The sequence below is a fragment of the Tachyglossus aculeatus genome, chromosome 23, assembly GCF_015852505.1.
Source record: "Tachyglossus aculeatus isolate mTacAcu1 chromosome 23, mTacAcu1.pri, whole genome shotgun sequence".
Taxonomy (NCBI): Eukaryota; Metazoa; Chordata; class Mammalia; order Monotremata; family Tachyglossidae; genus Tachyglossus; species Tachyglossus aculeatus.
Window position 1 is genome coordinate 3,521,405 of NC_052088.1, and position 26,982 is coordinate 3,548,386.

Sequence of the window (26,982 nt, forward strand, 5' to 3'; positions counted from 1 at the left end):
TTTCCATCAGACCACTCTACTTCCCATTCCAGGATGTGTTATGTGGATGGCTCCAGGGGATGGGGTCGCAAAAGGGAAAAGGAGAAAATGTAAAGAGGGAGAAAAGTGATGATGGAGAAAGAGGAGAGGGGAAAATGGAGAACAGGAAAGAGGGAAGGGAAAGGGGGTAAAAATGAAGAGGGAGGGGAAAAAAGAGGCAGAAAACAATTTATTTATTCCATTTATTTCTTTTCCATTTATTTTTGATTTTACTCTTCTCTGCATTCCCAAAATCCCCCAAATTGACCAAAATTAGAAATAGTTACATTGTATGCATTCAATCTACATCTGGATGTCTCCACTCATTAAATTCTAAGCCCCTAGACTGCAGGGACTTTGTCTTTGACTTTTATTGTATTCTTTTTCTAGACTGTAAGCTCCTTATGGGCAAGTGACACGATTACCAATTCTGTTATATCGTAGTCTCCCAATGGCTTTGTTCAGTGCTCTGCACACAGTAAGAGCTCAATAAATATGAATGGTTGACTGACTGACCTAATGAACTCCCTGGGAAAATGACTGCAGAACAAGAAAACAGAGGACCCAAAATTAAGCTTTTTGGGACGAGGGGAGGAAGAGGACTCAGCAAAGGGGACCAAGAGGCAGTTCCAGAAAACTAAATAAAAAGAGCCAGGATAGTACTGTTTTGGTAAAATCAAGGTCAGAGTTTTTAGAAGAAATGAGTGGTCCAAAATGTCAAAAGCAGTTGAGAGACCGAGGACTAAGAATCAAAATCAATAGATTTGCCCAAAAGAAGGCCTCTAGACACCTTAGAAAAGCATGGTTTCTGTACAATTCAGGATGAGAAAGTCAAGAAGAAGAGCTTGTGAAGAGATGTATGTGACCGTTCCAAGTAATTTATTTATGACCAACTAGATATGCTTTAATGCCTCAACAGAGTCAATGGATGTGTGGCGGTGTGGAGTCTTCCAGGTCTCGCAGACAGAGGAGGCTAGACAGTACTACAGCTCTGAGGACCGCCAGGTTGGTCTGGAACCTGGTAACACTCAGCTGCCACACTGTGACAGCGTCCCAAAGGATGTGCTGGCCATCTTGATTTGGTTTTCTACTTACTCATCTCTAGTTGCATCGGAGGTCAGCGTACTGCCTAAGTGACAGCACCGAGCTCTGTGAATGGCTTCCCTGATACAGGCTGACACATCATCTCATTTTTCAATATCAAAGGGAAAGATAAGAGTGTGAACCATGGAGTTTTTGAATGTCAGTCTCCTGGCACCTAAGTTATACTCGTCTCAATGGAGGATGCTGGGTGGAACAAATAAAGAGCAAGGACTGAGCACGGGATACCCAAATAATAGCTGCAGAATGGAGAGCTGAAATTGGGCAAACAAAAGCAAGGAGGGCATGGGAAACACTCAAAGTACATGATGAAACAAAGCCTCAAGGAATGCTGAATCCCAGCTGAAAACTGGCCAGTATGGTGCACCGCCACTGAGACGGGAGTGACCCTAATTGAGCAAAAGTTTCCTAAGCAATGAGACATGAGTTGGCAAAAGAGGAATCTGTACCAGGGAATGCAAGCATTAAACATAGCACTACAAGGGTCAGACATTTTGTGCACAAAATGTGGACAGGACTGTGGATCCTACAATAGCCTTTTGAACCATTCACATTCGTGAGTGAATGTTCACCATCAGTTGTCTCTTCTTTCAATATGAGGGACCAACTCTATTTCTTGGGACTTATCATCAGCCCTAAATAATAACAATAATAATAATAATTATGGTATTTGTTAAGTAGATACAGGGTAATCAGCTTTTCCCATGCGGGGCTCTCAGTTTTAATATCCATTTTACAGATGAGGTAACTGAGGCACGGGGAAGTTAAGTGGCTTGCCCAAGGTCACTCAGCAGACAAGTGGATCCAGTGAGATGGTTTGAAATCATTTGCATTTCATCCAGGCTGTGGGTCACCGAATACTGTACTTCTTGAATGACTACTGATAGGATTTTGGATGATGCCCAGTTCCTGTGGAGCTGGAAGAGGTGCAGAGGCCTATGGGAAGCAGCATGATCTAGTAGAAATAGTATGGGCCTGGGGGTCAGAGTGCGTGGGTTCTAATCCGGGCTCTGCCACACATCTGCTGCGTGATGTTGGGCAAGTCACTTCACTTCTCTGTGCCTCAGTTACTTCATTTGTAAAATGGGGATTGACACTGTGAGCCCCGTGTAGGACAGGGACTGTGTCCCACATGATTTGCTTGTATCCACCCCAGCAGTTAGTACAGTGCCTGGCACATAGTAAGCACTTAACAAATACCACAATTATTATTCCTTTATATTTTAACACCTGGCATACGTCTCTTGTATCCTCCAGCCAAGCTGCAGAGAATAAGTCGAACAGGACCACTTCCTCCAAGGAATCCTGCTTTACCTCAATGGCAGCGGGAAACATGTCATCTTCAATTCTAACCGAGAGAGTCGTGCAGCCGTGAACTAACTAGTCTCAAAATCCCGATGAATGTTTCAGGGCAGTCAAATGTGCTTAATAATTTCAAAAGCCCAGGCCCAGTGATTCATCAAATGCTTGGATACCACAGTTTTCATGGGCCCCAGGCCTAAGATGAGAATCAAAACTAAACCTCAAACCCATCAGGTTTTCTTCCTCCACTTGCTAGAGATTCAGTAATCCTTAAATTGAAGTACAAGTTTCACATTCAGGTATGAATGTCAATTAGTCCATCACACACTCTGGAGCACCACTGTCTCACTCTAATCCATGTGTGTACACCAGCCAGGCTTTAAAACCAAAAGCAATTAGGTAGAGAGAGCCACCCAGAAGCTGTCCTATAAAACCTAAATGAAACATTGACTCAAGAAACTTTATAAGGTACAGCCTTCAAGCCGTGAATTGAAATCCCTCAAACACACACACACACACACACACACACACACACACACACACACACACACACACACACAGTCTCTCTCTCTCTCTCTCCCTTTCCCTCTCCCTTTCTCTCTCTCTCACTAGTACAAAGGCCATTCAGGAAGATTGGAGGAAATCGTGTTGGTCCAAAGAGAGGTTGGAAAATAGCACCAATAATCTGCCTCTAACCTCACCACCATTATGTCACATAGGCAAATCACCAGAAACCTGGACCCTCAGTAAATGGTGGACAGGAGTTGGCCCAGCTTGAAGGAGTGGCTGGAGTCCAGCTAGAGATATGCCCTTAAAGACTCAAGTGGATATACATTCACATACATATGGCCTCTGAAACCTCTGCATCCCCCTATTCAAATCTTCAAAGATTCAAATCTTGCTTTGAAAACAACACGAATGAATCCAAAACATTTCTTTGTTCTCTGTAATAAGCACATAGGAGAGCAGAAGGGCAGAGCAGGTGCTAATCAGAGCAGCATCTTTAACTTCCCGTGGAGACACAGAACACTTTTCACTCCACCTACTGGCCCCACCTGCCACCCAGGCAAGCTTTACAATTTATGAATTTTTCTTCACTGACCTGGTTCTCTCCCCGCCCCCATTCCTACTTGTCCCATCTGTCCTACTGTTGTTTTGAACTTCCATTTCTGTGGCTCCCCGAGCTCTTTTTGCCATCCAGTATTCCATCCTCTTCATCCTCTGCACAGGGGGTTTCCCCACTATGGTCCAAGCTGCCGCCCTCCATGCTGCGTTCTCTAGGGTTGCAATTGCTCTCTTCAATTCACTGGAAAGATCTAGAAACCACTGTATTTTGTATTGCTCCTCTTGTTGGAGGGCAGTAATCTTAGAAATGTGATAAAAACTTGGAGCACAGATATTATGCTGATCTACTCTCCTATCTAAATGGGAGCTGATTGTTGGGTGTTCGGTGAAATCTATGTGCACTTCCTTTTTCTTTCTCATCTGCATGTATTTAAAAATTGGAAACAGATGGTAATGAGCAGGTGCTCTTTCTCACTGAAGCAGGGTGAGAGAGAATGCGCTTAAAACTTGTGGTGACAGCTTCCGTGGGAAAGTGCTACTCTAAATACGTTGGGGTAGGCTTTTTTTTAACTTGCTGACACATAATTTGAAGATGAAATCCTTACACCATGTCAGCAAAGCAATCTGAAATGGATTAAAATGCATATCTAAACTCTAAATTCTCTTCTTAACAGCATATGGAAAAGTTATGCCAATGGATCCAAGATCAACATTATTCTCAAGAAAGAAAATTTAATCAATATCCCCATCTAGACATCTCCTTGGGACAATACGAACAATGAAAACAGTCCCCATCCTACTTGGGTGTCAAAGTTGAAAGCTGACAAATTTGAGTGCCTTTATGTACTTAATTACTTGAATAATAAGAATTATTCAGAAGAGCTAATGTCCAAAGAAAGAGGTAGTATAAATATGGGTCAGAGCAAATGTATTAAGATTTGCTGAAGGGAAATGTCAAGTGGTGAGCAATGAAATACATATTGTTCAAGTATATTTTATATTTATACATACATCTTGCATTTATTATTATCATTATAATTATGGTATTTGTTAAGCACTTACTATGTATGAGTCAAGCACTGTTCTAAGAGGTGGGATACAAGTTAATCAGGTCAGACACAGTCCCTATTCATAGTCATTCATTCAATCATATTTATTGAGCATTTACTGTGTGCAGAGAACTGTACTAAATGCTTGGGAAGTACAGGTTGATAACATACAGAGACGGTCCCTACCCAATAATGGGCTCTCAGTCTATCCCACATGGGGCTCACAGCCTAAGTAGGAGGGAGAACAGGCACTGAATCCCCCCTTTCATTCATTCGTTCAATCGCATTTATTGAGCACTTACTGTGTGCAAAACACTGTACTAAGCTGTTGGGAGAGTATAATACAACAATAAACAGATATTGTCTAGAGGGCTAGTCTGAACGGAACCCCCTACCCTCTAGACTGTAAGCTCATTGTGGGCAGGGAACATGTCTCTTTATTGTTGAATTGTACTCTCCCAAGTGCTTAGTACAGTTGAGGAAACCAAGACGAAGGGAAATTAAGTGACTTGCTCAAGGTCACACGGCAGGCAAGTGGCAGAGCTGGGATTTGAACCCAGGTCAACTGATTCCCAGGCATCTGCTTTCTCCGCTAGGCCATGCTACTTCCCTATATTTTAATGTGAACTTATGGGCGTGGTACTCTTCATATATGTTCAAGAACAATGGCAAAATACATCTGGACCATTTTTACTATTTAGGCATTTACTGATCCATTACTTATTTGCCAAGCACATAAATAAGCACACTGATTCAAGAGCAACAGATCAAGAACAACCGCTATTCACACAAGGTCTAAGTGACAAGGGAAGGCATTTTATACTCTGCAGATGAGGAAACTGAGGTACAGAGAGATAAGTGACTTGTCCAGTGGCAGAGCGTGGATTAGAATTCAGGTCTCCTGGCCTCCAATCCAAAACTCCTGCCCCTTGCATCGTCCCCACCCCACACACCCCCCAACAGCCTGAGCCAAGTGAGGCCTGAGGAACCCCCACTCTAACATAGGGAAGCTCCCCTTCATTACTGCCCTGTTCCTGACCCAATTGCTGCTCCTCTTGGCCATTACTGAAATCTGGCTCTCTCCAGATGACACAGTCTCCCCTGCCACTCTCTCTGGAGGGAGCCTCATCTTCTCCCACTCCCCCGGACTCTCTGGGAAAGGGGGAGGAGTCGGCTTCCTTCTGGCCCCTCAACGCTGCTTTTGCACTATCCCACCTCCTCCATCCCTCTCTTTCCTTTCTTTTGAAGCCCATATTATCCACCTTTACCACCCACTCTAACTGCTAGTCACAGCTAATCATGAGAAGCAGCATAGCTCAGTGGAAAGAGCCCGGGTTTTGGAGTCTGAGATCATGGGTTCAAATCCCAGCTCCACCACTTGTCAGCTGTGTGACTTTGGGAAAGTCACTTAACTTCTCTGGGCCTCACTTACTTCATCTGTAAAATGGGGATTAAGACTGTGAGCCCCCCGTGGGATAACCTGATCACCTTGCAACCTCCCCAGCGCTTAGAACAGTGCTTTGCACATAGTAAGTGCTTAATAAATGCCATCATCATTATTATTATCTCCATCCCCCAGGTCCCACCTTCAACTTTCTGGGCCATTTTGATCCCTTTCTCACATTCCTTCTCACATTCCCCAAACCTATCCTTGGGGACTTCAATATTCATATGGATGTACCTGATGATCCTTCCGCTGTCCACCTCCTCTCACTCCTCTACTCCACTGACCTGCTCCACTCCACCTCACACACTCACCAACTTGGGCACATACCTGATTTTATAATCTCCAGTAACTGTTCAATCTCTACTGTTACCAATTTCCAAATACCTCTACCTGACTACAGTCTCCTCACTTGTAGTCTTTCCCAAACACCCACCCCCTGAAAATCTTTCCCTTTCCCCACAGGGACCTCCATTCCTTTCACTCCCTCCGGTATTACACAGCCATCCTACTTCACTTGGTCTCCATATCCAAACTACCTACTCCTGACACACAAATCAACACACTAAACACCACCCTCTCCACTGAACTGAACCCCCTTGCTCCCCGTCCGCCCACCGGTCTCATTCCACTAACCCAAAACCCTGGATCAATTACAAAGTCTGCTTCCTCTGCTCCTGTGCCCGAGTTGTGGAGCACTGTTGGAGGAAATCCACTCCTCTCTATGACCATGTCCACTTTAGATTCATTCTTAGCTGCTTCAGTTCAGCCCTCTCCACTGCCTGACAACAATATTTCTCCTTCCTAATTCACTCCCATACCCACTGCCCCCTGCAGCTGTTCCAGATACTTAACTCCCTTCTCAAACTACCTGTCCCCCCATTACCCCCATCTCTTTCCCCTAATGCCGTGGTTACATGATTCATCAACAAAACTGAAACAATCAGGCATTATCTCTTTAAATCCTTCCCTGCTCCTCTCCAATCCCCCCTCCTCCTCCACCTTCTTTGACTCTCCCTATGTTACCTGCCGTAACTCGGGATGAAATCTCTTGCCTCTTCTCTAAATTCATTCATTCATTTAATCGTATTTATTGAGCGCTTACTGTGTGCAGAGCACTGTACTAAGTATGGAAGAGTTGACAGGGATGATGGGCATGGGTGTCAATAAGGGAGGAGAAATAGTTTTGTCTGGCACAGGAGACGGCAGAGTTAAGGTAGGAAAGGATAAACTTGAAGTGAACAAGGTTGGCACGGTGTTTAGACTTCGCAAGCAGCGTTCAGCAGCTCGAGCATAGGAACAAAGGAGGCAGACAGTGGCAGTGATCCAGGGCTGTGGGTTAGTGGTACGAGAGCAGCGAAGGGAAAGGGGAGCGAGCGAGTCAAGCTGAGAAGAGAGGGTAGAGTTGAGAGCAGTAATCTGATCATCAAGATTGGGTAGAGAGGAAAGGGAGGCGAGGTGGGGTGTGAGGTGCTCAGAAAGATGGATGGGGTCAGTAGAGCGGAGGTCTCTATGAGGAAGTAATATAGATTTACAGGGGAAAGGAGTGTGAGTGAGGAGGCAGGTGAGAAGGTTATGATCAGAGAGAGGGATTTCAGAGTTGGTGAGGGTGGAGACAGTGCAGCGGTAGGAGATGATGAGGTCTTGACTCATCCTTGACTCGATCCTCGACTCATCTCTCTCATTCTCTAGACTGTAAGCTGATTGTGGGCAGGGAATGTGCCTGTTTATTGTTGTATTGTACTTTCTCAAGTGCTTAATACAATGTTCTGCCTACAGTAAGCACTCAACAAATAAATATGAATACATGTGAATTTATTTTTTTAAAAAAATGGCATTTGTTAAGCGCTTACTATGAGCCAGGCACTGCAATAAGCACAGGGGTAGCATGGCCTAGTGGATAGAGCATGGCCCTGATTGTCAGAAGGTCATGGGTTCTGATCCAGGCTCCACCACTTATCTGCTGTGTAACCTTGGGCAAGTCACTACACTTCTCTGGGCCTCAGTTACCTCACCTGTAAATGGGGATTGAGACTGTGAGCTACACGTGGCACAGGAACTGTGTCCAACTACTCGATTTGCTTGTATCCACCCCAGTACTTCATATTGTGCCTGGCAAATAGTTATTGCTTAACAAATAATGATGGCATTATTATCATTTTTATTGTTATACAAGCTAATCAAGTTGGACACACTCCCTGTCCCACATAGGGCTCACAATCTTAATCCCCATTTTACAGATCAGGGAACTGAGGCACAGAGAAGTTAAGTGCCTGGTCCAGGTCACACAGCAGATAAGTGGCAGAGCCCGAATTAGAACGCAGGTCCTTCTGATTCCCAGGCCCAAGCTCTATCCACTAGACCACGCTGCTTCAACTCACATATTCAATCTGTCACCAAATCCTGTCAGTTCTACCCTCACAACATTGCTAAAGTCTGCCCTTTCCTCTCCATCCAAACGTGATCCTATCCCGCCTTGACTACTGTATCTACCTCCTTGCTGACCTCCCAGGCTCCTGTCTCTCCCCACTCCACTCCATATTTCACTCTGCTTCATGGATCATTTATCAACAGAAACGTTCAGTCCATGTCTCCCCACTCCTCAAGAACCTCCGATGGCTTCCCATCCACCTCCATATCAAATTCATATCTTTGGCTTTAAAGCACTCAATCAGCTTGCCCCATCCTACCTCACCTCATTATTCTACTACACATCAGCCCACAAACATAATCTGCCCCACTAACACGAACTTACACATGCTGCCCTATTCCCATCTCACCACCAACCCCGTTCCCACATCTTCCCTGAAGTCTGGAACTCTTTCCTCTTCCATATATGCCAGACGACCTCTCTTTCCACCTTCAAAGCATTACTAAGATCACATCTCTTCCAAGAGACCTTCCCTGATTAAGCTCTCTCATCCCTGGCTCGCTATCCTTTCTACATCATCTATGCATTTCACTCTGTGACCTTTGGACATTTGATAATCGCCTCACGCCCATCTCCACAGCCCTTTTGGGCACATCTTTAATATATTATAAATTATTTATTGGAGTTAACGTCTGGACTGTAAGCTCATTTTGGACATGGAATATGTCTACTAACTCTGTTCTATTATACTCTCCCAAGTGCTTAGTATAGTACTCTGCATATAGTAAGTGCTCAGTAAATACAATTGATCAATGAATTGATATGCAGGCAATTCAAACGTGGCTTCATTCAGGTCCACCATTAAACCGTTCCCACCGAATAAGGCTTTCATTGATTTTGGAAACCCTCCAGAGAAGGAGATACTAAAGCTTCCCTTACTAATCCAGCCCAATGACTAATTCCCACTTCTAACTCTATTGTGATCTCCCCAAGTCTAGTAAGGTGCCCTGCCCACAGCAGATGCTCAATAAATTTGATGGAATGATTCATTTGGGAAAATTTTTCCTTCAAAAGTGACTTTCTTCCTGGAATTCTTAATCAATATCACTACTCAAATTGAAACTTATCTAATCTAAGAATGTCTAATATGTACAATATTTTTTCGTAAAGCCAGGTAGACACTGATAATGATCCCACAAAAATCACCAACTCCTTTCTTCTGTAAAGAATAATAATGGTAAGAATTGTGGTATTTGTTTAAGTGCTTACTCTGTGCCGAGCACTCTACTAAGCACTGGGGTAGATATGAGATAATCAAGCCACTCAAGGGGCTCACTGTCTACGTAGGAAAGGGAACAGGTATTAAATCCCTATTTTGTACACAGCGAACTGAGACATCAAAAAGTTAAGTAAAACTTGTCCAAGGTCACACAACAGAAAAGTGGCAGAGCCGGAATTAAAACCCAGATCCTCTGACTTCCAGGCCTGTGCTCTTTCCACTATACCATGCTGCTTCTCAAATACTATAAAGATGTGAGAGATGATGGTGAATGATTCCTGAAATAGCAAGGGACAAAAAACAATAAAGAGCATGTAAATCTAAAACGAGCAAATCTTTTAAGCCATCCTCTCAACATTTTGCTACTTATGAATCATATGCTGTTTCTCACGCCAACTTTTCACTTCAAGCTTAGGGTGATCTTGAGTGGTGCTTCCAGGGTGGTGAATATCCTAGGGAGTGGGTTCTTAGCAGTTCAGAGGTTGAAAGTTGCGGGGGTGGGAGAGTGAGAATACAAAACCAAGTGCCAAGGAGGAAGACCAACCTGCATAAAGGGCTGGAAAAGAGGACAAACGGACAGAGACAGACTGCAGGGATGGGGAACAAGCAAACACAAGGAGCTGTGGGGCAGGACCTATGCAGGGACGTAAGGGGGGAAGAATAGGGAACCACACAAAGACAGCAATTCAGCCTTCGCAGGAACCCATATGCCATCGGAGGCCAGGCCCGACCTGGAGTGTCACTTTCGCTGGGGATGGGAGAGAGGCCCAAAATGAGCCCTCCAAACAGCCCAGCTGCCAAGTCAGCCCCCAATTTACAGCTGCCTCTCCTAAAGATTGCACCCCTTGGGTAGGGATTGTCTCTATCTGTTGCCGAACTGTACTTTGTAAATACAGTGTTCTGCACACAGCAAGCATTCAATAAATATGATTGAATGAATGAATGAAAACCCTGACTTGGCCAGGTGTTTCTCCATGTTGCCAATTACTGACCAACTCCAACTCAACATAACACTTCCTCAAATTATCAGTCTTCCCTAAACCAAAATTGGGATTGATATAAACCTTTCTCCTTCTTGTCAATTAGTGAATACATCCAACTCAGCATAACTCCTTCTAACACCTGCAATTCTCAAATGATAAATCTTCCCAAAGCCAAAAGCTATATCGAACACCCATCCCGAGCTCCGCAACTGTCTTGTCTCAAATGGCGCACACTTGAAATTGAGAATTACTCCAAAGTTCCTCCTCTTTACAGAACATGTCCCGGTTTTCCTTGTCTCTTGCCATTACAGGAGTTATTCACCATCATCTCTCACATATTTCTTACTGTATTTCAATTCCTAGTACTTGATTTTTAAAACTAGTTAGAAGACCTTAACTATATATAAATATATATATATATATATGAAAATATACTGTAGCATAGCGGGGTTAAGCAATACAATGCGAAAAAAAACCCAACAATCTATCATTAAGAGCTATCACAGTAATGTTTTACTATATTCAGAACACATTACATTTTGTAGCCAAAAACAGTATAGGAAATAAACAGTAACATTTGATAGAGCAGAAAAGTACCAAAAACAATTAGAGTCGTGCTACTTTTAATTTAATGCATCAATTGTCTGGTAAGTAATATCACATGAAAGGCTGCCAAACTAGGTTTTATTTACAACTAAATGTAAAGATATAAAACTGTTATTACTAAAATAAACTGAATTTAGGCAATTTGACAGAGAACACCCAAATTTTCAACAGAAACAGTTGGTGAGATACACCACTCAGGGCTGATCCTGACATGACACTTGGGATTTCCTCACACTGAAACATGTTGTATGTAAAATCATTCTCAATAGGAAAAGACTTTCTCATGTCCAGAGTAGTAGACACAGCCTGGAGTCACTGTTTTTTGACTTGTATACTATGGAAGATATGGTACATAACTTGGAGAAAACTTTGAATTTACTTAAATATAAACTCAAGGACATAAATTTGGAACCTGTGATTTTCCCAGAGAAATACTATCCTCCCAATTTCTTGGAGAAAATGATAATAATAATAATAATTTTGGCATTTGTCAAGTGTGCCATTCATTTATTCATTCAATTGTATTTATTGAGCACTCACTGTGTGCAAAGCAATGTACTAAGCACTTGGGAGAGTACACCATAACAATAAACAGAAACATTCCCTGACCACAGCTACTATACTAAGCACTGTGGGGGGAATACAAGCAAATCAGTTTAGACACAATCCCTGTCCTACAACTGGCTCACAGTAACTGAGGCACAGTGATGTGAAGTGACTTGTTCAAGGTCACAAAGCAGACAAGTGACAGAGCCAGGATTAGAACCCATGACCTTCTGACTCCCAGGCCTGTGCTCTCTCCACTAGGCCATGCTGCTTGAAATGTTTAACAAGATTCTTCTTCCACATTTTAGCTTCAGTGGATGCTTGAATTCTCACAGGGATAGGAGGTTTGGCAAATTTGATACTTTATTGTTCAAATTAATGAAATGTTACTTAGAGGTTATGAGAAAGAGAGAAAAACAACTTTTACATCTCCTGAAGAGTGACTTCTTACTATTCATAAAACTTCTCCTATCAGGGCCTGATAGCTGAGAATGTTTCAACATTATAAGTAGAAACTGCTGTGGATGAGTTAGCCACTTATGCAAATTTACTCAATGTAATTTAAATTCCTTTTAGCAGCAGATGATTCTGTTCTCTATTGGCCCAATGAACCATGCTCTGCACCATCAACGGTATTAGCCCATCAAGGATGTTGATTGAATATAAGTATGAGGCATCTCACAATCAGGAGGCTAAGCACTCGAGTCATTTTTATCCACTGGTGCTGAGCCATCCACACTCTCTCACCCAGGACCCCCAGCCCCCCGAAATACGTTAACTCAGGGATTGGGAAGCTATGGCTCATAAGCCACTTGTGGCTCTTCTGGAACAAGAATGGCACTCAATCCATCAATCAATCAGTGGTATTTATTGAGCACTGACTGTATGCAGAGCACTGTACTAAGCGCAGGAGTTCTGTTTTGGGTCCTGGGCACAGGTGTTCAGCTGTGGATTTGGCTCCTTGACTCCTCTCTGGCATTAAACACACATTTTCAATCCTTCAGTAAATCCTGTCGGTCCCACCTTCACAACATCGCTAAAATTCGCCCTTTCCTCTCCATCCGAACTGCTACCACATTAACACAATAACTCATCCTATCCCATCTGGATTATTGCATCAGCCTCATGGCTGACTCCCAGCCTCCTGTCTCGCCCACTACACAACTTCTCTCTGCTGCTCGGATCATTTTTCTACAAAAACGTTCAAGACATGTCGCCCACCTCCTCAAAAAACTCCAGTGGTTGCCCAACCACCTCAGCATCAAACACAAACTCCTCACCATAGGCTTTAAAGCACTCCACCACCTTGTTCCCTCCACCTCACCTCACTTTTCCCCTTTTACAACCCAGCCCACAGTCTTCGCTCCTCTAGTGCTAACCTTCTCACCGTGCCTCGATCTCACCTCCCTTGCTCCTGGCCCCTAGCCCACATCCTGTCTCTGGCCTGGAACACCCTCCATTCTCAAATCCAACAATTACTCTCTCCCGCTTCAAAGCCCTATCCTCCAAGATGCCTTCCCAAACTAAACCCCAATTTTCCTCATCTCCCATTCCCTTCTGCATTGCCGACTTGCTTCCTTTGCTCTTCCACCCTCCCAGCCGCACAACGCTTATGTACATATCTGTAATTTTATTTATTTGTATTGAAATCAGTCTCCACCCCTCTAGACTATAAGCTCGTTATGGGCAGGGAATATAACTGTTTATTGTTGTATTGTACTCTCCCAAGCGCTTAGTACAGTGCTCTGTACCCAGGAATAAATAAATAAATAAATATTATTGATTAATTGATTGATCTTAGCTCCCCTTCAGCGCAGCTAAATGGAGAGAGGCTGCCTAGCCACAGAACAGCTGCATCCTCCCCAGCTTCCTGCATAGCTCTTTGCTGTGAAGATGAACCTAGCAGCATTCATTCATTTATTCATTCATTCACTCATTCAATAATATCTATTGAGCATTTACAGAAACTGTGAGCCCCAAGTGGGACAACCTGATTACCTTGTATCTACTGCTTAGAACAGTGCCTGACACACAGTAATCACTTAACAAATACCATTACCATTATTATTATTATCCTGTCTGCTGCAGAGGTGGATGGGTAACCACTGGAGATTCTGGAGGAGTAGGGAAACCTGGACTGAACCTTTTATTTTAAATAATCCAGGCAGCAATGTGAAGTATGGACTTGAGTTAGGAGAAACAGGAGGCAGGAGGTCAGCAAGGAGGCTGATGCAGTAGTCGAGGCAGAAGAGGATAAAAACTTGGAACAACTAGTAGCAGTTTGGATGGAGAGGAAAGGGCAGATTTTAGTGATGTTGGGAAGGTTGAACCAACGGGATCTGGTGACAGCTGGGATATGTGGACTGAATGAGAGAAGCTGGGTTGAGGATAATGCCAAGGTTACGGGCTTGTGAGAAAGGGAGGATGATAGTATCGTCTACAGTGATGGGAAAGTCACAGGTAGGACAGAGTTTGAGTGGGAAGATGAGGAATTCTGTTTTGGACATGTAAAATTTGAGGTGTCACTAGGACATCCAAGTAGAGACTTCTTGAAGGCAGGAAGAAATGTGAGACTGCAGAGAGGGGGAGAATTCTCCCGGATTGGGCTCCGTGGGCCAGGAGAGAACAGGAGGTAGGCTAAAACCAGAGGTGGGAGCTAGTAGGAAGAGTTGCATCCTGTCATGCAGTTCAGCAGCTTTGAGAACCTGGGGTGTAAGGAAGAGTCTGGGGCTGTGGGAAAAGGCAGGAGGCATCATCCCTCTGGACTGGAATGCCCTCCCCACTTCATATATGAGGCCCTACTACTCTCCCAATCTTCAAAGCCTTACTAAAATCACATCTCCTCTGAGAAGCCTGCCTCAACTAAGCCTGCATTTCCTCTACTTGCTCTCTTCTTCAATGGTACTGAGTGCTTACTATGTGCAGAGCACTGTACTAAGCACTTGGAAGAGTACACCTGTTCCCAGTCTACAGTGAGCTTACCATTTAATAATAACAATGATGGTATTTGTTAAGTGCTTACTATGTGCCATGCACTGTTCTAAGCACTGGGGTAGAACCAAGGTAATCAGGTTGTTCCATGTGGGGCTCACAGTCTTAATCCCCATTTTACAGATGAGGCACAGAGAAGTGACTTTCCCAAAGTCACACAGCTGACAAGTGGCAGAGTCAGGATTAGAGCCCCATATAAGCAGCATGGTGTACTGGATAGAGCACAGGCCTGGGAGTCTGAAGGTCATGGGTTTTAATCCCGGCTCTGTCACTTGTCTGCTGTGTGACCTTGGGAAAGTCGCTTAACTTCTCTGTGCCTCAGTTGCCTCATCTTTAAAATCAGGATTAAAATTGTAAGCCCCACATGGGTCATGGACTACCTACCTCACCTCCCTTCTTTCCTTCTACAGCCCATCCCGCACCCCCCGCTCCTTTGCCGCTAACCTCCTCACAGTGCCTTGTTCTCACCTGTCCCGCAGTCGACCCCCGGCCCACGTCCTCCCCCTGGCCTGGAATGCCCTCCCTCCGCACATCCGCCAAGCTAGCTCTCTTCCTCCCTTCAAAGCTTTACTGAGAGCTCACCTCCTCCAGGAGGCCTTCCCAGACTGAGCCCCCTCCTTCCTCTCCCCCTCCCCATCCCCCCAGCCCTACCTCCTTCCCCTCCCCACAGCACCTGTATATATGTTTGTACAGATTTATTACTCTATTTACTTTACTTGTACATATTTACTATTCTATTTATTTTACTTTGTTAATATGTTTTGTTTTGTTGTCTGTCTCCCCCTTCTAGACTGTGAGCCCACTGTTGGGTTGGGACCGTCTCTATATGTGGCCAAATTGCACTTCCCAAGCGCTTAGTACAGTGCTCTGCACACAGTAAGCACTCAATAAATACGATTGAATGAATGAATGAATGAATGAATTATTAAGTATCTACCCCAGCGCTTAGTACAGTGCCTGGCACATAGTAAGTGCTTAAGAAATATCATCATCATCATTATTATTATCTGAATATAACTTCTTATTTATCAGTCATCCATAGAAATAGCATGCAATAAAAGACATGGTCCCTGCTCTCCAGGAGTTTATAATCTTCTAGGATAAATTAGATTAGATTCTCCCTTCTCCATCCGCACTTGCATCTGTATCCTTTAAGCACTTGATATTCACTCCGCCCTCAGTCCCACAGCACATTTTTTACATATACACCAACTCTGTTGTATTGTACCAACTCTCCCAAGCACTGAGCACAGTGCTCTGCTCACAATAAGCGTTCAATAAATATGGCTGAATGAATGAACATTGGATTGACCCTTCTCCCAAGGCCTTGGTTCAGTGTCTGCACTCAGTTAGTGCTCAATAAACACCAGTGATGGATTGAGCAGGGCAGATATCAGAACACAATTCCCAGCCTAACGTCTTTCCTCCAAGCTCAGCTGCTTTCAGATTTGCGGGGCAAGGGCAAGAGTTGGCTGAAAAACATCAGAGCTAACAAGAGCATTGTGGGTGCGTGGCCATTCCTCTCTCTGGCTACCATGAAGGGTGGAAATTCCCTTGCTGGATGAATAGGGCTGAGGATTCGCTGGTCACAGCAAGGTGGGTCTGGGTCCCGGGGGCCCCCGAGGGCCCTCTAAGGCACTGGACTGAATCGGTGGCCTTTTGGGGGTTCATTGCCTACTGCTTCATCCAGCAGAGGGTTGACTGTAGCTGCCGGAGCTCCTGTGGGAGCAGGGGAAAGGGGCTACCTGTTAATAGAAGCAGCTAAGTGGCATGGCTCAGTGGAAAGAGCCCGGGCTTGGGAGTCAGAGGACATGGGTTTTAATCCCAACTCCACTGCTTGTCAGTTGTGTGACTTTGGGCAAGTCACTTCACTTCTTTGGGCCTCAGTTACCTCAACTGTAAAATGGGGATTAAGACTGTGAGCCCCATGTGGGACAACCTCATTACCTTGTATCCACCCCAGCGCTTAGAACAGTGCTTCACAGGTAGTAAGCGCTTAACAATTACCATCATCATTATTATTATTATTATTAATAGCTCCCTCTCCCAGCCCTCTCTTCTTCCTTCAATCTTTTTCTTCATCTCTTCCCCTTTTCCTCCCTTCCCCATCTCATCTTCTCTTAGCTTACCCTTCTCTCCATCTCTTCTCTTCCACATCCCACTGGACCATCAGCTGCTGCTAAGGAGCAATAAGTGGTATTAATTAAGCACTTCCTGTGTGCAGAGCACTGTACTAGGTGCTTGGTAGTGTACAAGAGAACAGATTTTGTAGACGTTTCCTGCCCACAGGGAGCTTACAGTCTAGAGTGACAGTGCACAGTGTTGACATGGCAAGGGGAGGCTGTAGTGGAAGGGTTATATACTGAGGGGTTCTTCAGGAAAAACGGTGGTTTGAGGTTTTTGCCAACATTCTGCCTCTAGCTTGGAACACCCTCCTTCTTCGTACGTGGCAGATGATCACTCACTCCCCCCACACCCTCTCTTCAAAGCCTTACTGAAGGTACACCTTCTCCAAAAGACCTTCCCCAACTAAGCCCTCATTTCCTCTTTTCCCACTCCCTCTGCATCACCCTAGCACTTGGATTTGCCCCTTTAATTCACCCCTCTCTCAACCCCACAGCATTTATGTACATATCTGTAATTTATTTAAAGTAATGTCTGCCTCCCCTCTAGACTGTATGCTCATTGTAGGCAGAGACCATGTCTATCAACTCTGTTCTATTGTATAGTTCTATACTGTATACGTTAGTATATAGTTCTATGGTACCCTCCCAAGCAGTACTCAGTCACAGTAAACACTCCATGAATACAATTGATTGATTCCTTCAAGAGGATTAATTCCCTTGAAATAGCAAATATACCAAAATACTAACATAATCCTGAACCAAACATTCAAGCACCTGGAAAATAATGGTGACTCCTGGCAATACTGTTACATTATTTAAAAGCATTCTTAAATATTCATCCTAAAGGAACCACACCAGCTCATCCTTAATTCCACTATTAGTATAAAATGAAGAACCATTTAAATATCAGAAAACATACTGAAATCAATGAACCAGAAATACAAAATGAAACACATTACATGCACCTGCAAAATCAAAAGTGAGCTAACAGCCTCAATGTGCAATTTAGGGCTCACATTATGCCACAGGACAGTTGAGGTTCATTTAGTTATCGTACTTCTTTGGTCTTTCTCTTTTGCTGAATATCAGAGGGGGTTTCATCTCCTGCCACTTTCTTACATACTTCTATCTCTTGCAAGTCAATGGTAAGGAAAGGAAGTTGTACTTGGGAAAACATCTACAAATTGCAAAATGTCTAATGACCAAAAGTTAGACAGGCTATTCACATCACTATATTCAGGAGCTCTGGGTTTCAATTAAATTGTAAAAGCTATTTACAGGTGTCATAACAATCCCTTCAGGAACTAAAATTTGATACACTGCATTATTCCCTGAAGGATCATTTTTTGACATATCCCATTTGGATATTTATGATTTTGAGGATTAAGACTTTCTGAACATAATAACTGCAAACAACTGCACTGTTGTTTGAAATTCTACAAGCAGTTAAAGCACTATCATATGAACTAACAGTTGTGGGTGTTTAGAAAGTAAACAAATTATAAGACAATCGAGTTATTTGGTTTAGAAAAGCACTATAAGAGCACTGAAAAACACATCTTTCGATCAGGAAAAAGATCTACATGAACAAACATGGTGGCCGGACCATTAATAGTTGAAGACCTCAAGGACACAAATTCAATCAATTCTTCAATATCAGGCCAACTTTGTCCACTTCAAGTTTATCCTTACATGCAGCAGCGTGGCTTAGTGGAAACAGCATGGGCTTGTGAGTCAGAGGACATGGGTTCTAATCCCAGCTCTGCCACTTGTCTGCTGTGTGACCTTGGGCAAGCCACTTAACTTCTCTGTGCCTCAGTTACCTCATCTGTAAAATGAGGATTAAGACTGTGAGCCCCATGTGGGACAACCTGATTACCTTATATCTACCCCACTGTTTGGCATATAGCAAGCGATTAACACATACCATAATTATTATCAGTGCTTAGAACAGTGCTTGGCACACAGTAAGCTCTTAACAAATACCATCATTATTATTATCATTTAACTCTGCTCTCTCCTCTGCCCAGCAAAATTATTTCTCCACCATTATTGACACCCATGCCCCATTGTTTCAGATATTTAACAACTCTGGAATTGGAGTTTCTGCCCTCACCAGTTGTTCCAGATATTTACCTCTCTCCTCAGGCCCCCTGTTCTCCCCATACCCTCTCCTCATCCATTGCCCCCAATGACCTGACCACCTAAACTATTATGAAAATTTACATTATCATGCATGAGCTCCCTAAATCATCCCTTAAAATCTTCAACTCTCCCATTCTTCCCAGCAGTATCTCTAGAGTTGATCTCCTGCTTCCTTGTAAAAGCCACCCCCTCCAGCTGCACATCTGACCCCATTCCTTCACATCTTAACAAAACTCTTGTCCCTTCCTTTCTTCCCTCCCTAACTGCCATCTTCAACTATTTGCTCTCCAATGGCTTCTTCCCCACTGCTTTCAAACATGCTCATGTCTCCCATATCCTAAAAAGGCCCTCCGCAATTGGCGGAGCCGGGAGTTGAACCCATGACCTCTGACTCCAAAGCCTGTGCTCTTTCCATTGAGCCACACTGCTTCTCATTCTTCTCCAAACTCCTTGAGCAAGTTATCTGCACATGCTCTCTCAAGTACCTCTCCGCCAATTGTCTCCTTGACCCCCTCCAATCTGGCTTCCATCTCCGTCACTTTACAGAAACTGCCCTCTCAAAGCTCACCAATGAAATCCTTCTTGCTAAATCCAGTGGCCTCTATTCCACCCTAATCCTCCTTGATGGCTCAGCTGCCTTTGACACTGTGGACCACCCCTTTCTCCTGGAAACATTATTCAACCTTGACTTCACTGACTCTGTCCTCCCCTGGGTCTCCTCTTATCTCTCTGGCCATTCATTCTCAGTCTCCTTCGTGGGCTCCTCCTCTACCTCCCACTCCCTAACTGTGGGGATCCCTCAAGCTTCAATTCTGGGTCTCCTTCTATTCTCCATCTACACTCACTCCCTTGGAGAGCTCATTCGCTCCCATGGCTTCAACTACCACCTTTATTCCTATGATACTCAAATCTACATCTCCAGCCCTGATCTCTCTCCCTCTAGGCAGTATCGCATTTCTTCTTGCCTTCAAGACATCTCTACTTGGCTGTTCTCCCTTCACCTCAAGCTTAACATGTTCCTATCTTCTCACCCAAACCCTATCCTTCTGGAGACTTTCCCATCACCATAGACAGCATCCCCAACCTTCCTCTTTCACAAGCCCATAACCTTGGCATTATCACTGACTCCTCTCAATCAAACTACATAACCAGTCCATCACTAAATCCTGTCAGTCCCACCTTCACAACATCACTAAAATCCACAATATCTTCTCCATCCAAACTGCTACCATGTAAACACAATCACTCATCCTATCCCACCTGGATTACTGCATCAGCTTTCTTGCTGACCTCCCCACGTCCTGCCTCTCCCCACTCCATTCCTTTCTTTACTCTGCTGCCTGGATCATTTTTCTTCAAAAATGTTCAGGATGTCTTTCTCCACTCCTCAAAAAACTCCAGTGGTTGCCCATCCACCTCTGCATCAAACAAAAACTCCTCACCATTGGCTTTGAAGCACTCCATCATCTTGCCCCCTCTTACCTCGCCTCGCTTCGCTCCTACTACAACCCAGCCTGTACAGTTCACTCCTCTAATGCTAACCTTCTCACTGTGCCTCACTCTTTCGCCTGTCTCTCTGCTGAACCCTGGCCCACGTCCTACCTCTGGCCTGGAACGCCCTCCCTCCTCAAATCTGACAATTACTCTCCCCCAGTTCAAAGCCTTACTGAAGGCACATCTCCTCCAGGAGGACTTCCCTGACTAAGCCCCCCTCCCCTGTCCCCTTCTCTCATTCCTTTCTGCATCACCCTTTGTCCTTCGCCCTTCCCAGCCCCAGAGCACTTATGTACACATCTGTAATTTATATATTTATATTAAGTCTGTTTCCTCACCTCTAGACTGTAACCTCTTGTGTACAGGGAATGTGTCTGTTTATTATTGTATTGTACTCTCCCATAAGCTTACTAGAGTGCTCTGCACAACCTAAATGCTCAATAAATATGCCTGAATTCAGCTCTGAAGTAGCAGTCAATTATCCCCCAAACTGCGCAATATGAAATTATACTGGTACAAAGACATCTTGGACTGTTGGTATACTGGAGTACAAGTCCAGTTCTCTTTCTAGACTGACTGGCCATGTTCCCTTAAGAAATATATTCTGCATCTCAGTTCAGTTTCTCCACCTCTGAAATGGGCAATTATAGGTCTCCGTGAGACCTCAATTAACCTTTTCTGCCTGCAATTCAGATCTGCCCCATTCTCAACTCTTGAGCCAGAGCTGCCAGTATCCTTTATCAATCCATGCCTTCACTCAGAGGGCAGGAGTGCCTTAGCTGCCCCTAGCTGAGACTTTGGAATGGCAGGGCAAGCAGGCAGTAGTCCCCTGGCATTTGCGGTGCATCAGGTAGAGAAACCGTCATGAATGAAGGTGAAACCAACCAATGCACCTGATGGCCAAAGCTCATTCAACACCTCATGGCCACCCAAATTTTCAAATGGTGATAACAGCAATATTGTGATATTTGTTGGGTCAAACACTGTGCTAAGTACTGGGGTAGGTACAAGCCATCAGACTTTGTCGGGGGCAGGTGTGGCTGGTCAGCCAGTCAATGAAAGGGCAAGCCACTTAAAAGACAGCAGACAGTGTTGGGGAGGTAAAGTGGGGGTGGAGAAGGGATAACAGGTCCAGACTCACAGCCACCACTGCAATTGTAATAGCTGGGGAGACCAACCGTGAACATAAAATTCACAAATGCCAAGGGACGACCAGGGCTTCTTTGACAGACTCTTCTATTGTTTGCCAATCACTTGATGCTTAAATCCTGTTTTTAAGGTATTTGTTAAGCACTTATTATATGCTAGGCACTATACTAAGCACTAGGGTAGATACAAGCCAATTAGGTTCGAGAAAGACTGTGTCCCATGTGGAACTGTGGAACTCTAGACTGTAAGCCCGGTGTGGGCAGGGATTGTCCCTCTTTATTGCTTAATTGTACTTTCCAAGCGCTTAGTACACTGCTCTGCACATAGTGAACACTCAATAAATACAACTGAAAGAATGAATGAATGGAACTCACCCTCTTAATCCCCATTTTATAGATGAGGGAACTGAGGCACAGAGAAGTGAAGGAACTTGCCCAAGATCACACAGCAGACATGTGACAGAGCCAGGATTAGGACCCAGTTGTTCTGGCTCCCAGGCCCATACTCGTTCCACTAGGCCATGCTGCTTCTTCAACAGAGAAGTGCGCTTCACCATCCTGAGGGCCTGACACAGTACAATGAAGGAGAGAGACCCATCCTCCTAACTCACAGCACTTGGAAATTAGACTTTCCCTACGACAATTTCTCCCTCTCCTGATCTGGGCAGGCCTCTTACCCTCAGAGAACACAATTGTTATTATTTTTAACATTCTTATTCTTCTTATTTGTATAATGTCTCTGAACAAAAGATTTGTCTAATTTACTTAACCCAAACCCCTCCGCTGGCCTTCAAGACAATCCCATCCTTCATACCGTCCACTTGCTATGGAAATCAAGAAAGTTCAGGTGTGTCCCAAGCACTGCATCATGGCCTTGTGGATAGTGCATGGGCCTGCGAGACAGAAAGACCTGGGTTCTAAACCTGGCCCCGCCACTCTTCTGCTATGTGACCTTATTCCTTAATTCATTCAATCATATTTGTTGAGTGCTTACTGTGTGCAGAGCACTGTACTAAGCACTAGGGAAGTACAAATCGGCAACAGAGATGGTCCCAACCCAAGAACAGGCTCACAGTATAGAAGGGGGAGACAGACAACAAAACAGAACATGCAGACAGGTGTCAATACCATCAGAATAAATAGAATTATAGCTATATACACATCATTAATAAAATAGAGTGAACCTCAGTTACTTCATCTGTAAAATGGGGATTAAGACCATGAGCTCCATGTGGGACATGGACTACGTCCAACCTGATTAGCAGGTATCTACCCCAGCATTGAGGAGAGTGACTGCCACACAGTAAGAACTTAAGTGATCTAGTGGGTAGAGCAGGCCCGGGAATCAGAAGGACCTGGGTTCTAATCATGGCTCTGGCATGAGTCTGCTGTGTGATATTGGCCAAGTCACTTTACTTCTCTGTGCCTCAGTTACCTCATCTGTAAAACGGGGATTAAGACTGTTAGCCCAATGTGGGATAGAGACTGTGTCCAACCCAAATACCTTGTATCTACCCCAGGGCTTAGTACAGTGCCTGGTAAATAATAAGCACTTAACAAACACTATAATTCTTCTTCTTCTTCTTCTTCTTATTATTATTAATAAAACCAAATAACACAAAAAAGCACACAAACTGTGTTCAATCTGATTGTGTTATATCTGCCCCCACATTTGGCATAGTCTTTGGCAAATAGTAAGTGCTTAATAAATAACATCACATCCAGTATCATCTCAATATCGGAAAGGGGACAGGCCAATGGAAAACCAGATAGTCCTCTGAACAGCATGGCCACCTTATAAAGAAGAGTTTCATCTCCACGTCTGTGTATTTGGCATTACTGGGCCCCAGTTAATCTCTCCTTTTCTTTTTCCAGACTACCTAAATTACATTTTATTACAGGCAGCCTCTGGTTTATCATAATCAGAATGGCGAGTCATTTTGTCCTTCCAGAATTCTTTCTGGAACTTCTTCTCTTCTTTATCATGAGATCTCAAACCAAGCCTCAAATTCCCAAGATTTCTACTAAGGCTGTAGGAAGTAATATCACTGTTCCTTTTGTTTCGTGATTCCCTTTGCCTCACAAGAGATCCCTTTCATCATCACACAGTATTTGCTGATTCCACCAGAGTCATTTTCAAAACTCCTCCACAAATTGTCAGTTGTAACATTTAGCTCCCACTCCCTGCTAGGATTTCTCCTTATGATATGGGTGGAAAATATTCGCCTCCTCAATTCGTTTAGCTTCCTAAAGTTACTTTTTCACAAAAAATTCCTTAATCCCACTAATGTAGTCATTTCTTCTCCTATCATGGCTATCACCAATGACACACATCTTTGATCATAGACTGCCCTATTATTTAATCATTCAGTAAATATGACATTGATTTAAGGCTACTGTACATTGACTAATTACGTTGTTGTTGTTCTCGTATGCCGTCGACCGTCGAGTCATGTCTGACCCATTGCGACACCATAGACACATCTCTCCCAGAACGCCCCACTTGCATCTGCAATTGTTCTGCAGAGTTTTCTTGGTAAAAATATGGAAGCAATTTACCACTGCCTCCTTCCACGCAGTAAACTAGTCCCTGCCCTCGGATCTCTACCATGCTGCTGCTGTCCAGCACAGGTGAATTCCGACTTGTAGCAGACTGCCTTCCACTTGCTAGTCACTGGCCAAGGTAGGAATGGAATGGGTATGCCTCTGCTTGACTCTCCCTCCTGTAGCTGTGACTGGTAGAGTACTGGTCACTCTCCAGGTGCGACCCTGAGAGGGGATGACTAATTATACACAGTATTAAAGGCAAGGCTGTGTGTTCAAGTTTCCAAATGGGTCGTTTTACACCTGCTGGCTTTATTTCCTCTCCACCAATTCTTTTCTCAACCCACAATTGGCATTTCGACTCCATTGCTCAACTGAGAATGCCCTAACCAAGTTCACTCAGTGACCTCCTTTACAACCAGTGGTGGGTACTACTCTATCCTAATGTTCCTTAGCCTCTTCGTAGACTGTGACGCCATGGTCCACAAAGGCCCATAGTCCCTCTGTCCCACAATGGAGCTCACAATCTTATCCCTCCTTTACTGAGGTTACGTGAAGTGACGTGATGTGACTTGCTCAAGGGAACAAAGCAGGTCAAAGGCCCAGCTGGGATGATGGCCAGGGTCTCCCAGGCTTCCTGACTCTCAGATCCAGGGTCTTTCCATTGGGTTACACTGCCTTGATGGAGTGATATTCCCATGCTGTATCATCATACTATGGAAAGAGTAGATAACGTCTCCAAAGATACAGACACAATTCTGAAGCCAAATCCCTGGTTCCTCCAACTCTGCTCAAACCATAAAGCCAGCCCCTTGCTTCAAAGGAGAAGCAGGGCAGGGCTTGCTCCAGGGAGGGCAAAATGATTAAAGGTGGCAGTAATTAACTTTGCCTCAGTAAAGAAAAGGAAACAGATGGGGACTTGGGGAAACTTAAGGGTCTCTGATTCAAATGAGGAACTCAGTCTGAATGCTTTAGAGTGAAGGGAAGTGTGAGAGTTTGGACTGTCCTCAGGGCTCTTCAATGCCTGGAGGAGTGCCCCATTGTCCTGACACCATCAAGGATTTACCTTCCTGGGGATGGGCAATGTGTAGGAGTCCCTCTGCAGAGAACCTCTGGAGATGCATACCTCTCAACTCTCTGTCACAACTTTCTCAGTTAAGCACCCCATGTTGGGGTCAACCACATTCTGCTTCTAGATGGCTAGTTCCTAGAAGTGTGGACAAGTTATTTAGCCTGCCTCCTCCCCATCTATTCCCAAGGCAATGCTTCTCTCCGGCATGCTTGGATGTTGAGCCACACCTCCAGGATTCACTCAGATTCACTCTTCCAAGCTAGCTCTCTTCCTCCCTTCAAGGCCCTACTGAGAGCTCACCTCCTCCAGGAGGCCTTCCCAGACTGAGCCCCCTCTTTCCTCTCCCCCTCGTCCCCCTCTCCATCCCCCCCGTCTTACCTCCTTCCCTTCCCCACAGCACCTGTATATATGTATATATGTTTGTACATATTTATTACTCTATTTATTTATTTTACATGTACATATCTATTCTATTTATTTTATTTTGTTAATATGTTTGGTTTCGTTCTCTGTCTCCCCCTTCTAGACTGTGAGCCCACTGTTGGGTAGGGACTGTCTCTATATGTTGCCAACTTGTACTTCCCAAGCACTTAGTACAGTGCTCTGCACACAGTAAGCGCTTAATAAATATGATTGATTGACTGATTAGTGTACAAAGAGGCAGGCCACTCCCCAATCAAGTTACGGATGAGCCCAAGTCCAATTACAAGTGGCCAATGCCTAGCTTCCACAATTTCTCTGAGATAAATTCCCCTTTTCTATAGGGCCCCTCTTTCATCCCTGCAAGAATTCCTAGTGCATGGCAGCCGGAGGGTATGCTGGACAACTCACAAGACTGGAAGTTCCTTAAGGGTGTCTACCACTTCCCAAGAGCTTGCTCTGTACATGGAAAATCCTCAATAAATATCACTGAATGATTAATTGGACTAGCCCCTCCCTGGACAAACTCCTGTTCCTCAGGGCTGCACTCTGGGTCATTCCTCCAGGTTATTACAATGTGGGGGCCAGAGATGATTTGGTTGGAGACCACACTGATTACATGTTCCTTGCTCGCCTAAAATTACGGCTGGTGCTTCTAAGCCAGAGCTCCCCATCCCCCTTCTCACACTCTTCTTTGACTTCTCCCTCCCTGATGATCCAGATGGAGTCAGCAAGTAAATGATTGACACTTACTGAACATTAATTTGCCTTGTTGGAGAGTGGCATGGAGGGGTGAATGGTTTGCTCTGTTAATGAGATTTGCTTTGGGAGGAGTAACCAAGGTAAAAAGAAAATTTTCTGGTGTATAAGGCTAGCTAAAATGTTCATTCCAATAATTAGATAAGACTGCTGTCTCCTTCCAATCACTAATTAGGGTTCCTGCCTCTCTGGCAGGGATATAAAAGCTAGATCAACTAACTTTTCACTCTACCATACAAATGATTTCCTCTCTCAGGAACTTCAAATTTCTTCACTGTGGCCAGGTATCTAGGAAGATTGGACAAAAGTAGGATATTGTCATAGAAGCAATGAGTGAAAAAGATCCAGACTGATTTTTAAGAAAGCCCTGGTCTGCTCTGATTTCTTATGAATTAGGTGGAAGGACCAAGACTAAGAACATGATGCCCAAACGCCCCACTAGATTTCAGACTCAGCTTCTAAATGTAAAGCTTAATTTAGATGAGATTTTTTATATTACTAAATTACACTACAGGTCCT

The 26,982-nt window shown here is 44.2% G+C and overlaps 1 protein-coding gene and 1 non-coding gene across 7 annotated transcripts in view; both read right to left on the minus strand.

The window, feature by feature from the left end:
* FUT8 (fucosyltransferase 8) overlaps window positions 1–26,982 on the minus strand; it is a 392,751-nt gene that overhangs the window by 192,160 nt on the left and 173,609 nt on the right. The window lies entirely within an intron of this gene.
* On the minus strand, window positions 24,310–24,447 carry LOC119944864. The gene has a single exon (XR_005456009.1). It is a non-coding gene; the product is annotated as a small nucleolar RNA SNORA7 (small nucleolar RNA).